Below are 15,433 nucleotides of genomic sequence, written 5' to 3'. Positions count from 1 at the left end.
ATGCTGAGTGATTTTGTCACCAGCAAGCCTGCCCTAAAAGAGCTCCTGAAGGAAGCACTAAACATGGAAAGGAACAACCGGTACCAGCCACTGCAAAAACATGCCAAATTGTAAAAACCATCAAGGCTCGGAAGAAACAGCATCAACTAACGAGCAAAATAACCAGCTAACATCATAATGACAGGATCAAATTCATACATAACAATATTAACTTTAAATGTAAATGGGCTAAATGCTCCAATTAAAAGACACAGACTGGCAAATTGGATAAAGAGTCAAGACCCATCAGTGTGCTGTATTCAGGAAACCCATCTCACGTGCAGAGACACAAATAGACTCAAAATAAAGGGATGGAGGAAGATCTACCAAGCAAATGGAAAAAAAAAGGCAGGGGTTGCAATCCTAGTCTCTGATAAAATAGACTTTAAGCCAACAAAGATCAAAAGAGACAAAGAAGGCCATTACATAATGGTAAAGGGATCAATTCAACAAGAAGAGCTAACTATCCTAAATATATATGCACCCAATACAGGAGCACCCAAATTCATAAAGCAACTCCTGAGTGACCTACAAAGAGACTTAGACTCCCACACAATAATAATGGGAGATTTTAACACCCCACTATCAACATTAGACAGATCAATGAGAAGAAAGTTATCAAGGATACCCAGGAATTGAACTCAGCTCTGCACCAAGCAGACCTAATAGACATCTACAGAACTCTCCACCCCAAATCAACAGAATATACATTTTTTTCAGCACCACACCACACCTATTCCAAAATTGACCACATAGTTGGAAGTAAAGCTCTCCTCAGCAAATGTAAAAGAACAGAAATTATAACAAAGTGTCTCTCAGACCACAGTGCAATCAAACTAGAACTCAGGATTAAGAAACTCACTCAAAACCGCTCAACTACATGGAAACTGAACAACCTGCTCCTGAATGACTACTGGGTACATAACGAAATGAAGGCAGAAATAAAGATGTTCTTTGAAACCAATGAGAACAAAGACACAACATACCAGAATCTCTGGGACACGTTCAAAGCAGTGTGTAGAGGGAAATTTATAGCACTAAATGCCCACAAGAGAAAGCAGGAAAGATCCAAAATTGACACCCTAACATCACAATTAAAAGAATGAGGAAAACAAGAGCAAACACATTCAAAAGCTAGCAGAAGGCAAGAAATAACTAAAATCAGAGCAGAACTGAAGGAAATAGAGACACAAAAAACCCTTCAAAAAATTAGTGAATCCAGGAGCTGGTTTTTTGAAAAGATGAACAAAATTGAAAGACCACTAGCAAGACTAATAAAGAAGAAAAGAGAGAAGAATCAAATAGATGCAATAAAAAATGATAAAGGAGATATCACCACCGACCCCACAGAAATACAATCTACCATCAGAGAATACTACAAACACCTCTATGCAAATAAACTAGAAAATCTAGAAGAAATGGATAAATTCCTCGACAAATACACCCTCCCAAGACTAAACCAGGAAGAAGTTGAATCTCTGAATAGACCAATAACAGGCTCTGAAATTGTGGCAATAATCAATAGCTAACCAACCAAAAAGAGTCCAGGACCTGATGGATTCACAGCCGAATTCTACCAGAGGTACAAGGAGAAACTGGTACCATTCCTTCTGAAACTATTCCAATCAATAGAAAAAGAGGGAATCCTCCCTAACACATTTTATGAGGCCAGCATCATCCTGATACCAAAGCCTGGCAGAGACACAACCAAAAAAGAGAATTTCAGACCAATATCCTTGATGAACATTGATGCAAAAATCCTCAAAAAAATACTGGCAAACCGAATCCAGCAGCACATCAAAAAGCTTATCCACCATGATCAAGTGGGCTTCATCCCTGGGATGCAAGGCTGGTTCAACATACGCAAATCAATAAATGTAATCCAGCATATAAACAGAACCAAAGACAAAAACCACATGATCATCTCAATAGATGCAGAAAAGGCCTTTAACAAAATTCAACAACGTTTCATGCTAAAAACTCTCAATAAATTAGGTATTGATGGGACGTATCTCAAAATAATAAGAGCTATCTATGACAAACCCACAGCCAATATCATACTGAATGGGTAAAAACTGGAAGCATTCCCTTTGAAAATTGGCACAAGACAGGGATGCCCTATCTCACCACTCCTATTCAACATAGTGTTGGAAGTTCTGGCCAGGGCAATCAGGCAGGAGAAGGAAATAAAGGGTATTCAATTAGGAAAAGAGGAAGTCAAATTGTCCCTATTTGCAGATGACATGATTGTATATCTAGAAAACCCCATTATCTCAGCCCAAAATCTCCTCAAGCTGATAAGCAACTTCAGCAAAGTCTGAGGATACAAAATCAATGTACAAAAATCACAAGCATTCTTATACACCAATAACAGACAAACAGAGAGCCAAATCATGAGTGAACTCCCATTCACAATTGCTTCAAAGAGAATAAAATACCTAGGAATCCAACTTACAAGGGACGTGAAGGACCTCTTCAAGGAGAACTACAAACCACTGCTCAATGAAATAAAAGAGGATACAAACAAATGGAAGAACATTCCATGCACATGGGTTGGAAGAATCAATATCGTGCAAATGGCCATACTGCCCAAGGTAATTTATAGATTCAATGCCATCCCCATCAAGCTGCCAATGACGTTTCTCACAGAATTGGAAAAAACTACTTTAAAGTTCATATGGAACCAAAAAAGAGCCCTCATTGCCAAGTCAGTCCTAAGCCAAAAGAACAAAGCTGGAGGCATCATGCTACCTGACTTCAAACTATACTACAAGGCTACAGTAACCAAAACAGCATGGTACTGGTACCAAAACAGAGACATAGATCAATGGAACAGAACAGAGCCCTCAGAAATAATGCCACATATCTACAACTATCTGATCTTTGAAAAACCTGACAAAAACAAGCAATGGGGAAAGGATTCCTTCTTTAATAGATGGTGCTGGGAAAACCGGCTAGCCATATGTAGAAAGCTGAAACTAGATCCCTTCCTTACACCTTGTACAAAAATTAATTCAAGATGGATTAAAGACTTACATGTTAGACCTAAAACCATAAAAACTCTAGAAGAAAACCTAGGCAATACCATTCAGGACATAGGCTTGGGCAAGGACTTCATGTCTAAAACATCAAAAACAATGGCAACAAAAGCCAAAATTGACAAATGGGATCTCATTAAACTAAAGAGCTTCTGCATAGCAAAAGAAACTACCATCAGAGTGAACAGGCAACCTACAAAATGGGAGAAAATTTTTGCAACCTACTCATCTGACAAAGGGCTAATATCCAGAATCTACAATGAACTCAAACAAATTTACAAGAAAAAAACAAACAACCCCATCAAAAAGTGGGTGAAGGACATGAATAGACACTTCTCTAAAGAAGACATTTATGCAGCCACAAAACACATGAAAAAATGCTCATCATCACTGGCCATCAGAGAAATGCAAATCAAAACCACAATGAGATACCATCTCGCACCAGTTAGAATGGCAATCATTAAAAAGTCAGGAAACAACAGGTGCTGGAGAGGATGTGGAGAAATAGGAACACTTTTACACTGTTGGTGGGACTGTAAACTAGTTCAACCATTGTGGAAATCGTTGTGGCGATTCCTCAGGGATCTAGAACTAGAAATACCATTTGACCCAGCCATCCCATTACTGGGTATATACTCAAAGGATTATAAATTATGCTGCTCTAAAGACACATGCACACGTATGTTTATTGCAGCACTATTCACAATATCAAAGACTTGGAACCAACCCAAATGTCCAACAATGATAGACTGGATTAAGAAAATGTGGAACATATACACCATGGAATACTGTGCAGCCATAAAAAATGATGAGTTCATGTCCTTTGTGGGGACATGGATGAAGCTGGAGACTGTCATTCGCAGTAAACTATCTCAAGGACAAAAAACCAAACACCACATGTTCTCACTGATAGGTGGGAATTGAACAATGAGAACACATGGACACAGGAAGGGGAACATCACACTCTGGGGACTGTTGTGGGGTGATGGGAGGGGGGAGGTACAGCATTAGGAGATATACCTAATGCTAAATGACGAGTTAATGGGTGAAGCACACCAACATGGCACATGGATAGATATGTAACAAACCTGCACATTGTGCACATGTACCCTAAAACTTAAAGTATAATAATAATTAAAAAAAAGAAACTACCATCAGAGTGAACAGGCAACCTACAGAACGGGAGAAAATTTTTACAATCTGCCCATCTGACAAACAGCTAATATCCAGAGTCTACAAAGAACTTAAACAAATTTACAAGAAAAAATCAAACAAGCCCATCAAAAAGTGGGCAAAGGATATGAACAGACACTTCTCAAAAGAACACATTCATGCAGCCAAAAGACACATGAAAAAATGCTCATCATCACTGGCCATCAGAGAAATGAAAATCAAAACCACAATGAGATACCATCTCACACCATCTCACACCAGTTTGAATGGCCATCATTAAAAAGTCAGGAAACAACAGGTGCTGGAGAGCATGTGGAGTAATAGGAACACTTTTACACTGTTGGTGGGACTGTAAACTAGTTCAACCATTATGGAAGACAGTGTGGCGATTCCTCAAGGATCTAGAACTAGAAATACCATTGACCCAGTGATCCCATTACTGAGTATATACCCAAAGGATTATAAATCATGCTGCTATAAAGACACATACACACATATGTTTATTGTGGCACTATTCACAATAGCAGACTTGGAACCAACCCAAATGTCCAACAATGATAGACTGGATTAAGAAATGTGGCACATATACACCATGGAATACTATGCAGCCATATAAAAGGATGAGTCCATGTCCTTTGTAGAGACATGGATGAAGCTGGAAACCATCATTCTCAGCAAACTATCGCAAGGACAAAAAACCAAGCACCGCATGTTCTCACTCATAGGTGGGAACTGAACAGTGAGAACACTTGGACACAGGTTTGGGAACATCACACACCAGGGCCTGTTGTGGGGTGGGGGGAGGGGTGAGCGATAGCATTAGGAGATATACCTAAGGTAAATGGCGAGTTAATGGGTGCAGCACACCAACATGGCACATGGATACATATGTAAGAAACCTGCACGTTGTGCACATGTACCCTGGAAGTTAAAGTATAATTTTAAAAAAAGAAAATAGTCTGTTTAACAACTCAACAATGGCCTCTAAGCGTTCAAGTGAAAGGAAGAGTTGCATGTCTCTCACTTTAATCCAAAGCTAGAAATGATTAAGATTAGTGAGAAAGACATGTTAAAAGCTGAGATAGGGCAAAAGCTAGACCTCTTGTTCCAAATAGTTAGCTAAAGTGTGAATGCAAAGGAAAAGTTTTTGAAGGAAATTAGAAATGTTACTCCAGTGAACATACAAATGATAAGAAAGCAAACAGCCTTATTGCTGGTATGGAGAACATTTTAGTGGTCTGGATAGAATATCAAACCATTCTAGATGCCATTAAGAACGTTCATGAATCATGAGAGGAAGTCAAATATCTGCATTAACAGGAGTTTGGAAGAAATTGATTGCACGCCTCGTGAGGGATTCAAGACTTCAGTGGAGGAAGTCACTGCAGATGAGAGAAATAGCAAGAGAACAATAATGAGAAGTGGAGCCTAAGGATGTGACTGAATTCCTGCAATCTCATGATAAAACTTGAAGAGATGAGGAGTTACTTCTTATGAATGAGCAAAGAAAGTAGTTGTTTGAAATGAAATCTACTCCTGGTGAAGGTGCTGTAAACGTTGTTGAAATAAAAACAAAGATTTAGAATATTCCATAAACCTATTTGATAAAGCAGTAACTGAATTTTAGAGATTTGAGAGGATTGAAAGAAGTTCTACTGTGGATAAAACGCTATGAAACAGCATCACATGCTACAGAGAAATCTCTTGTGAAAGGAGGAGTCAACCAATTTAGCAAACTTTATTGTTGTCTTATTTTAAGAAATTGCTACAGCACCCAGGAATTTGATGCCACGGTAAGCTATAATCCCACCACTGCACTCCAGCCTAGGTGACAGAGCAAGACCCTATCTAGAAAAAAAAAATAAAAAGAAGAAAACAAGAGTGAGAAAGAAAATGCTACAGCCTTCAGTAATAACCAGCCTGATCAATCAGCAGCTATCAACATCAAGACAAGACACTCCTTTAGCAAAAAGATTATGATTTACCAAAGGCTCAGTTGATTGTAGTGTAAACATAAGTTTTATGCACTGGGAAACCAAAATATTTGTGTGACTTGCTTTATTGTGATACTAGTTTTAGTGCTGTGATCTGGAATCAAACCTGCAGTGTCTTCGAGGTATACCTCTAAATGTCCATGGGTGATTTCATAATTGGCCAAGTGTTTCTGTTGTATGGTGCCTTCCCTAATTCACAGTTACAAATGATTACCCTTTCTTTTGCTCTCATTTTATCTTGGTTAATATTTTTTTTGTATCAGTTTTCATGTTTCCTTTATTAGGCCATATGCTTTGACCATTCCTTATACATTTAGACAAAAGGAACAGACATTTGATCAAGAGAATTCAGCATGCAAATTACACTCAGAAAGCAAAGCAATTCAGTGTGGTCAAAGCAAAAGTTGCACTATGGTCTTGTATAGCCTATTGTTTTATCCTGAAATTGGATTTGAAGCCAAAGTGTGATATGAGGAGGTTTGTCTCTTTAGAATAATTTGACAGATAGTATACGCTGAAATCAGATATGGGGCAAGTAATAAGGAATCTTCTGCAGTAATCCAGGGAAGAAATAGTGAGCATCTTAATGCAGTCACAATGATGAACCTGGAGATATTTGGAAAATAAACTAGAGCAGTACTTCTCAAACTTCCCTGTACTTTAGGACCACCTAGAGAGCCTTGAAAAACTCTGATGCCTGCACCTCACTCCGTACAAAGTAACACAGAATCCTTGGAATTATTATTTTTTAACTCTGTAGGTAATTTCAATGCTCAGCCAAGTACTTGGTAAATCACTGGATGTGGGTGACAAAGATAGGATATTCCTAGTTTTCTAATCTGGGACAAAAGAGTGAAACATAAGCATATTTAGTGTGGATAAATAAGCAAATTTAGAGTGGAGAAATTTAAGTTTGGTTTTGGACAAATGGAAATTAAGTGCTAACAGGTAGTCGTATATGCAATTCTTGCACTTAGGAAAAAGATGCAGTTTAGAGGTATACACTTTCGAGATTTTCTGCATGTATTAATAGATATTATTTACAATCATTGCAAATATGATGTCTAGTGAATGCATGTGAAATGAGACTAAAAGAGGACTGTGAGTGGACCCTGGGAGCATCAACATGTGAGAAATTGTCAGAGGTAGAAAAAGAACACCAAAAAAAAAAAAAAAAAAAAGGAAAAGTAAGTGGTATCTCCAAAGCTCAGTTAGAAGAGGGGTTCAAGAAGCTGGAGGTGGTTAGTAGTCTTAAATGCTGAAGAGAGTTTAGTACAGATCTCGGCTGTATCTAATATATTTGGTGAGGTCACTGTTAACCTTAGGGAGATCAGTTCCTAAGCACATTGGGGACAGAAACTAAATAAAAATATATTATGGAGTGATCAAAAGGGGAGGAAAAAGCAAGTTACTGTAGCTCCTAGAGTGGTACAGTGGTTGTTTCCTGTTGTGTTGGAAAACATCTCTGATTTTTTATAGAAACTCTTGTATATTGTTTAACTTTAAATATTACCTCTCTGTATTTGAAATATTTGTGTAAATAAGACATTTGTCAGCCCCAAAATAAACCAAAAAATGATGAATTTTTAAATAATTTTAAAAGACAACTTGTAAGCATACTAGTCTCATTTATGACCATTAAATAAACAATGAACAAATATAATTTGAAAAGCTTATTATTTTCACTTTAAAAGTCTTATAGTCAATGTGTATATTTCAGGAATATTGCACCAATCTCACTTTCACTAAATTTGAACTAAGGCATAAAGGACATCTAAAATTTGAATGTTGTATGGTTAATTAACATTTAATAAACTTATTTTCTTTGTTTAAATGTCTTTGAAAATCAAATGTCTCATGCTGTTTTTCCTCATCAATATAATCCCAGTAGTCTTAGGAATGATTTTGTTAAATTGTTTGACAAAACCTAACTTGGCTACTTGTAATTTATAGTTGTTCACCCCTGTCACTTTGCAGTTTTACCCTACTAAAAAAATTTAGATTGTCTTGAAGCTGAATTGTTGACTGGATTTCCTATGTAGTTCACAGTATGGTTACAGAATACCAAAACAGCATTGTCAATGTGTTTTAAAAAGCATAGACTTGAAGTCAATGGGAATTTGACAAGACAGCCTGCTTGTTATTGTAAGCCATTTGCAAGTTTTATGTTGTTCTTCACCTTAATTTTTAATGTGTAAACTTTAATGAAATTCAATTTTTAAAAGCTACTTAAAATAATTTTATTTATTCCCTAAGGAAATGGAATTGTCAAAACAAAAAAGTTGACCATTAAATTTGATTTAAAATTTGATTTTATTTAAAATTTCAAAGGATGACAATGGAAGCCATATAGCACTACTTTTTTTTTTTTTTGCCAAGTAGGCATCTGCACATTGTTTTTCACCCTTGAGATACCTTTTAGAGAGAAAGAAATATGCAAAATTTGATTAGTAAATTATCATACTTTGCATTTTATATGCTTCAAAATGTTAATGTCTCATAGAAATTAGATGTTTACAGAAAGTGTATACATTTTCTTAAGTTGTATTAATTAGTCAAAATGAAAGTCAAAACTATTAAATACTCCAATTTAAAAGTATTTTCTACAAACCAGAATTCACTAAAAGAATGGCTTTTCAGGAGCATATCAAATTTTAATGACTTAAGCACTAAAAAGCATCTTCATAAGATGGGTCTCAACTCTAAGACAATCTATTAAACCCAATTTCATATTTTCAGTAATATAAAGGGGACTGTAATCTGTGTTCCAATTTTGTAAATCATCTTGTCCTTTTATTTTTACTAATTAATCATATTTTTCATAAATATTATCAACACTGATTAAATAAATTTGCCTTTTTTACCTCGTAATCATACCATGTTCTAGTAAATTTGCTTTCCCTTTCTTTTCTTTCTTCCTTTTTTTTTTTTTTCAGGGACAAAATTTCATTCTGTCACCCAGGCTGTAGTGCAGAGGTACAATCATAGCTCACTGAAGCCTCAAAACTCCTGGGCTCAAGCCATCCTCCTGCCTCAGCCTCCTGAGTAGCTGGGATTACAGGCATATGAGCCACCATGCTTGGCCCATTTTTAGAGACTATTTCATACTTTACCTCTTCCTCATAGTCACAAACCCATAACTAGTTCTCTTTACTCTCAGTAAGAGACCTTACATCCTAGTTCATAAAGAAAATGTAGATACCAGGAAGAATGGTTTTACTTTTTTCACATCGAATTTAGAAACCTAGATGTATCCATACTTATTTTTTTCTCTCTCTGCTCGTCTTCTATCCTGTTAAATAGAAACAATGCCACTGCCTCTCTTAAAGCCCACTTTCTCCACTTGTACTCTCGACTCATCATCCCCTCTTCCCTTCTGAAGAGCTTCTTTCTCTTTCCCAAATCATTTTCACTAGTGTAAAAGCATACTTAAATATAATCCATTAAGAAAACATCATTAGTCCTCCTATGACCTTGTACAGACTGCCTTCATTTGTCTTTTAGCTAGCCCAAGAAAACCTTTAGAGAGATTCATGTATTGCCTCTACTTCTTCATATTCTATTCACTCAATTCATTCTAGCCTGACTTTTGTCCCTGTCACTTCCCTGAAACCCCTATTATAAAGGTTACGAATGGTTTTTGTCTCTTCAAATCCAGTGGACACGTTTCTGCTCTTTGACGCAGACTTTCAGAAGCATTCATCACGGTTGATTGTTCCTTACTTTTTGGAACACTTCCTTCTCTTGGCACGACATCACACTCTCTTGTGCCCCCAGGTCAGTCCTAGGGCCTTTCTTTTTCTCTATATTATTTCTTCCTTTTGTGAAGTCATCTAGCCTGGTGACTTCAAATACCATTATATTTTGAAGTCTCTAAAACTTGCACCTTTATCCTTGACCTCTTTAGTGAATTCTCCACTCATATATCCAGTGGCACAATTGATGTCTTCACTAATGCTATGCTTACTAGACATATTAAATGTAAAATATTAAAATTGCTTTCTTCATTAGGCTTTATTCTATCTCAGTAAATTGTCTACATTCCACAGTTCAGTAGTTCAAGCCAAATATCTAGGATCATTCTTAATTTCTACTTTTCTCTATTTCTCTCTGAATCTAAGCATTCACCAACTGGAACCTCAGAGCTATCCACTTCTCTATATCTCCGTGGATATTATGAAAGCCACATTATTTCAACATAATCAGACTCCTTGCTTTCACCCTTAACCCCCTTATCCCATTCCCTATAGTCACAAGCATCTTTTGAAAATGTACATCAGATTATTTTATCACCCTCCTTTAAACCTTTCTGCGGCCTCCCATTACACCTACAATAAAACCCAATCTCCCACAGGGTTCAGAGCTCCCAGAGATCTGGCTATTGCCTGCTTCTCTCATTTTCTTTCATACTATTCCTGTCCTCTCATGAATCTACAACCACAAAAGCCTTCTTTTTTCCCCTTGAACATACCATGCTCATTCCCACCTCAGTCTTTGCACCTGTAGTTACTTCTACATACCTGGCTGCTTTTACTCACTTCCACATTTTATTTAATGTGAGGTGCCATCTCATCTCTCAGTTTTCAACTCAGGGAGCTTTTTACTGACTATGTATCTGATATGCATTTATGTATTCTGGTGATCCTCTGTCATGCTCTCCTCCTCTATTACTACCTTTCTAACAATAATACTACAGATAGGTCTAACAATTGGAACTGGAAATGGTCCAATTAATATATCTTTTTTTTTAAACTCATTATGACATTTTCCTCCCTAAAATGTAAGCTTCAGGAGGGCAGGGACTTTTTCTGTCTTGCTCATCACTTCTGAGTTAGAACAGCTGTTGGCATATAGTGGGGCTCAAGAAATATTGGTTAGAAGTTGAATACATAAAGATGCTAAGTCAGTGTCTCAAGCTCCTTTTTGTGTGCCATTTAGTTCCTCTCATATTAGATGCTCAATTTGCTTATTAATCAATTAGGTGACATTGAATCTCCCACCAGACTGTGTAACATAAGACACAGTTCAAATACTGTTCAAATACTGGGGAAGACAAAGTTCAAACACTATGTAGCATCTGGGTTTCACTATCTCTTCATTCAATAATGTTTTAAAATATGAGCCATAAAAATTGAGCACTAGAAATGGCATAAATTAAGTGAAATATTGATATAGAACAATGTTGCTTTTATTTAAAAATATATTTCATTGGATATTTATTTCTAATAACATTGTATGATGTTTCGCGGTATAAAATATCCATCATTCTGTTTTTTTCTTAGGAAAAAAAATCTGTTCCCTCCTGCTTGATTAAAAACGGAGTACAGCAAAACACTGAAGGGCTTTCTAATTATCAAATAAATATTAAATTATGTCCAATGTCCTTTTACTGTTAATATCTTTTAGCCTGACTCTTTGAAAAATTGCTCTTTTAATAAAAGGTAAAATTATTTTTTGTTCATCTTTATTTCTCAGAAATAGAATGCTACCACGTATTTTCACAAACCATCCTCTGGTTTTAGATAAGGATATTTAGAATCCTCAGACCATTTCACATTTTAAAAATAAATATAAAGTCATTTTTTCCCGAAATGTAATTGATTTAAAAAATTGCTTTGAAAATTTCTTCAAAAAATGACAACTTTAGTTTTGCATGTAGTAATTGTCAAGACTCTTAAATCATAGAAACAAGAATGTAAAAATAGAATTTCCTTAAGCCAAAATGTGGTATTATTAGTTTAAATATGCAGATATGTTAGTAAGGCACCCGGCCTTAAAAGTGGCTGCAAAGGGGATCTCTCTCCATCTTGTGTGTTTGTCTACTTTCTCCTGTCTCTGTTTTATTTTCTCCCAGTGTAGTAAGCTTTGGGATAGGAAAGTGGTTAAGTGAGGAATCAGTGATCACCAGCAGCTCTGAATAAACTTCATTCCAGTTTAATGACCAACGAGAAAAAAAAAAAAAAAAAAAAAAAAAGCTTTAACTTTCCCAGTTCCACTGAAGGATTTTGATAAAAGCAGAGTACCTAATTCCTATGATTAGTGCAGATGGGGATACTTTCTCATCTTTCTGGGCAAGAAGATAGAGTCTGCTTTCAATGGATAGGGAAAGGAGAACAGGGTAGCGCTTGGCTGCTCAGAGCATGCAATGGAAACCTCTGCTTACCATAATATATCTCTCCCATCTGTGGTCACCCCTTCCCAGTCAGAGGCTGCCCCACCAGCATTCGATGGCATGATTCTCGCAATGTCCTGAACAACTCTCTGTATGATATTTATTTCCCTTCATCAAGCCCAATTGTAGTGCGTCATGATTCTCGGCGACCTACAGGGTGAACAATTATCTTAACCAACCTGGCACAGTCAGTATAAATTTGAAGCAAAAATAGCTCTGTTAAAATTAAAATTGCCATGTAAAAGAGAGAAACAGTGTTAGTCCCTACTTGAGAGCACGTATCTTATCCCACTGTCGAGGCTGGTAAACTTTGCTTTCCTGGTGTGGATTTCTTTGGTCAACCCATCTGCCTGGCTAGATTCAGCCCATGAGAAAGGTTTTTCTTGTCCTCCATGGAACCCTGAGAGGGGAGCTGGAGAGGGAGGTGCACATGCTGTGACTGTGCTGATTGAGCAGCCACTTCATAGTTGCATGAGAATGTGAATTGGGGGATTATTTTGTTATGCTAGGAGGTGGAGGTTTTGTGGTTGTTGTTGTTATTGTTTTATTTTGTTTTTTTTTTTTTAAGAAAAAATTTTCTAAAAATCTATGCCTATTGCTTATCAGTTTCACCACAGGGTAACTAGTATCTAATAGCTCATTTTTTTTTTTTTCTTCTTCAGTCTGTATCTTTGTATGTGTCTCTGCCCTTGAAGTTCTAGCAACAAGCCTCAGGGCTCTGCCCATTCCCTAAATTCTTAGATTAACTGACTGTTTGTTTTTTACTTGACCTCTGCCTTGAGTCCACTGAAGACAATAGAATGCTGTCACCTCCCCAGGCATCATCCCTCTTGATTTTTCCTTTCAAATAAGGTCCTTAATCTCTCTCTCTCTCTTTTTTTTTTTTTTTTTTTGCAAGGAATGCCTACACCAAGAGGTATTAGGTCTAGTCCTGGAAGATCTGGTGCCCTCTTTGAAGTTCTCCCTGATCTTTTTTCTAACTGGAGAATAGGGCATAGCATCCCTGAGCTCTTAGATTACTTGGAAAGGGCAGAAAGCATCTCTAACTGAAGCTGTGTAATTACATGGTGCCCCTTTTATGCTTGCAAATGAAGCTTGGAGTATGACTTTTCACTTCTTTTAGCCCCTAGAAAAAAGGGCCATGGAACAAGCTTTCTTACATTTTTCTCCCCAATTCTGAAAAGCTATAGTTTCACTAGATGAAAAAAATTGAATCCTAAACTCAATGAACAATAATTTGGCATGCTTAATTTTCCTTCTCTATCCATCATCTATTTTTACTTTCTTCTCTTTGTTCCTCTCTCTAAGGAATCTATTCAAAATTGCTGTTTCTCCTGGCTTCCATATTTCGGAATGTTGTTCAACCTTTTTGTGACTAATGTTCTGCTAATTTCTCAGTGGCTTTGATTCAGACTCTCAGATCTTTTGCTTCCTTGTTTTTAATTGCTTCTCTAGTTGACTAGTCCTGTGTATTTTAATATCTGATTATTTTTTCATCACCAAGACAGATACCTTCATCAGCCCTAATCACTCTTCACTCTTACTCATATAATCGCCAGCAGTTTTCAATTGTTTATTTTTCCCTTCTCTAACTTATAGTATCCATTTCTACTTAATCTTCTTAAAAGGGTAAGCTGATAATGCAACCCTTTGCTCCTAAACCTCTGATGACCTCATTCATTTATTCTTTCAGTCTTTGATACCTGCCAAATACCATGCTAGTTATTGTAGATAAATGATGACTAATGCAGAGCAGCTCCAGCTTTCATGATGTTTATAGTCTATCCGAAAAAAAAAATTTAAAGACATGCTTCTTACCCTGGTTTTTAGAACTCTCTCCAATATGCTCACAACTTTCTATCCTCCTGATGAAAACATTTATCTGACTTTTACAGCATATCTTTGTTTTTTGTTTTTTCTATGTAGTGAGAGCACAGTGGCTTTTTAGAGGACTCTTACCACTAGACTCTGCAACTTTAAGCTTGGCACAAACTCTTTGTGTCTCAATCTCTTAGTCTTTATTTTTTTATTTTATGGAGATAGAATCTCACTCTGTTGCCCAGGCCAGAGTGCAGTAACACAATCATAGCTCCCTGTAACCTTGAACACCTGGATTCAAGTGATCCTCCCATCTCAGCTTCCTGAGTGGCTGGGACTACGGGGGCAGGGCACCACACCCAGCTAATTTTTCTATTTTTTTGTGGAGGCAAGGTATTGCTATGTTTCCCAGGCTGGTCATGAATTTCTGGGCTCGGGCCTCCCAAAGTGCTGGGATTATAGGCGTGAGCCACTGCACCCAGCCTCAGTCTCATAGTCTTTAAATGATAATGATAGGAAATAATTACTTACATGTATCAAGTATTTGCTTTGGGCTGGCAAAACCTAGTGGTTAAAAGCACAGACTCTCAGTCAGTCACACTGCCTGGCTCTGGGTCCTGGTGCTGTTCCTTATCAGCTATATGACTGTCAGGTCTCATTGCCTTGGCGTCTTCATCTGTAAATTCATCTGTAAAGTGGGGAGAATAACATTGGGAATTATTAAATAAGTTAATAAAGTAAAAACCATTGAAACAGTGCCAAGCACACTGTAAGAGCTATGTAAGTCTTAGCAATTTCTGTTATTACCTTTTTTTTTTTTTTTTTGAGACAAGAGTCTCGCTCTGTTGCCCTGGCTGGAGTGCAGTGGTGCGATCTTGGCTCACTGCAACCTCCACCTCCTGGTTCAAGCAATTCTCCTGTCTCTGCCTCCCGAATAGATGGAATTACAGGCACGTGCCACCACACCTGGCTAATTTTTGTATTTTTAGTAGAGATGGGGTTTTACAATGTTGGCCAGGTTGGTCTCTAACTCCTGACCTCAAGTGATCCACCTGCTTCTGCCTCCCAAAGTATTGGGATTACAAGTGTGAGCCACCACGCCTGGCCAATTTCTGTTATTACTTTTCTTAATAAGTGGCACTATTATTCATATTTTACCAATTAGGAAACGAAATACTTTGCCCAGGGCCACACGTAAG

General features: G+C 37.1%; 1 protein-coding gene across 3 annotated transcripts in view; it reads left to right on the top strand.

Moving 5' to 3' along the window:
- DPYD (dihydropyrimidine dehydrogenase) overlaps positions 1–15,433 on the top strand; it is an 858,879-nt gene that overhangs the window by 551,166 nt on the left and 292,280 nt on the right. The window lies entirely within an intron of this gene.

Source organism: Symphalangus syndactylus, chromosome 12, assembly GCF_028878055.3.
Source record: "Symphalangus syndactylus isolate Jambi chromosome 12, NHGRI_mSymSyn1-v2.1_pri, whole genome shotgun sequence".
NCBI lineage: Eukaryota > Metazoa > Chordata > Mammalia > Primates > Hylobatidae > Symphalangus > Symphalangus syndactylus.
This window is presented reverse-complemented; position numbering and strand designations above follow the sequence as displayed.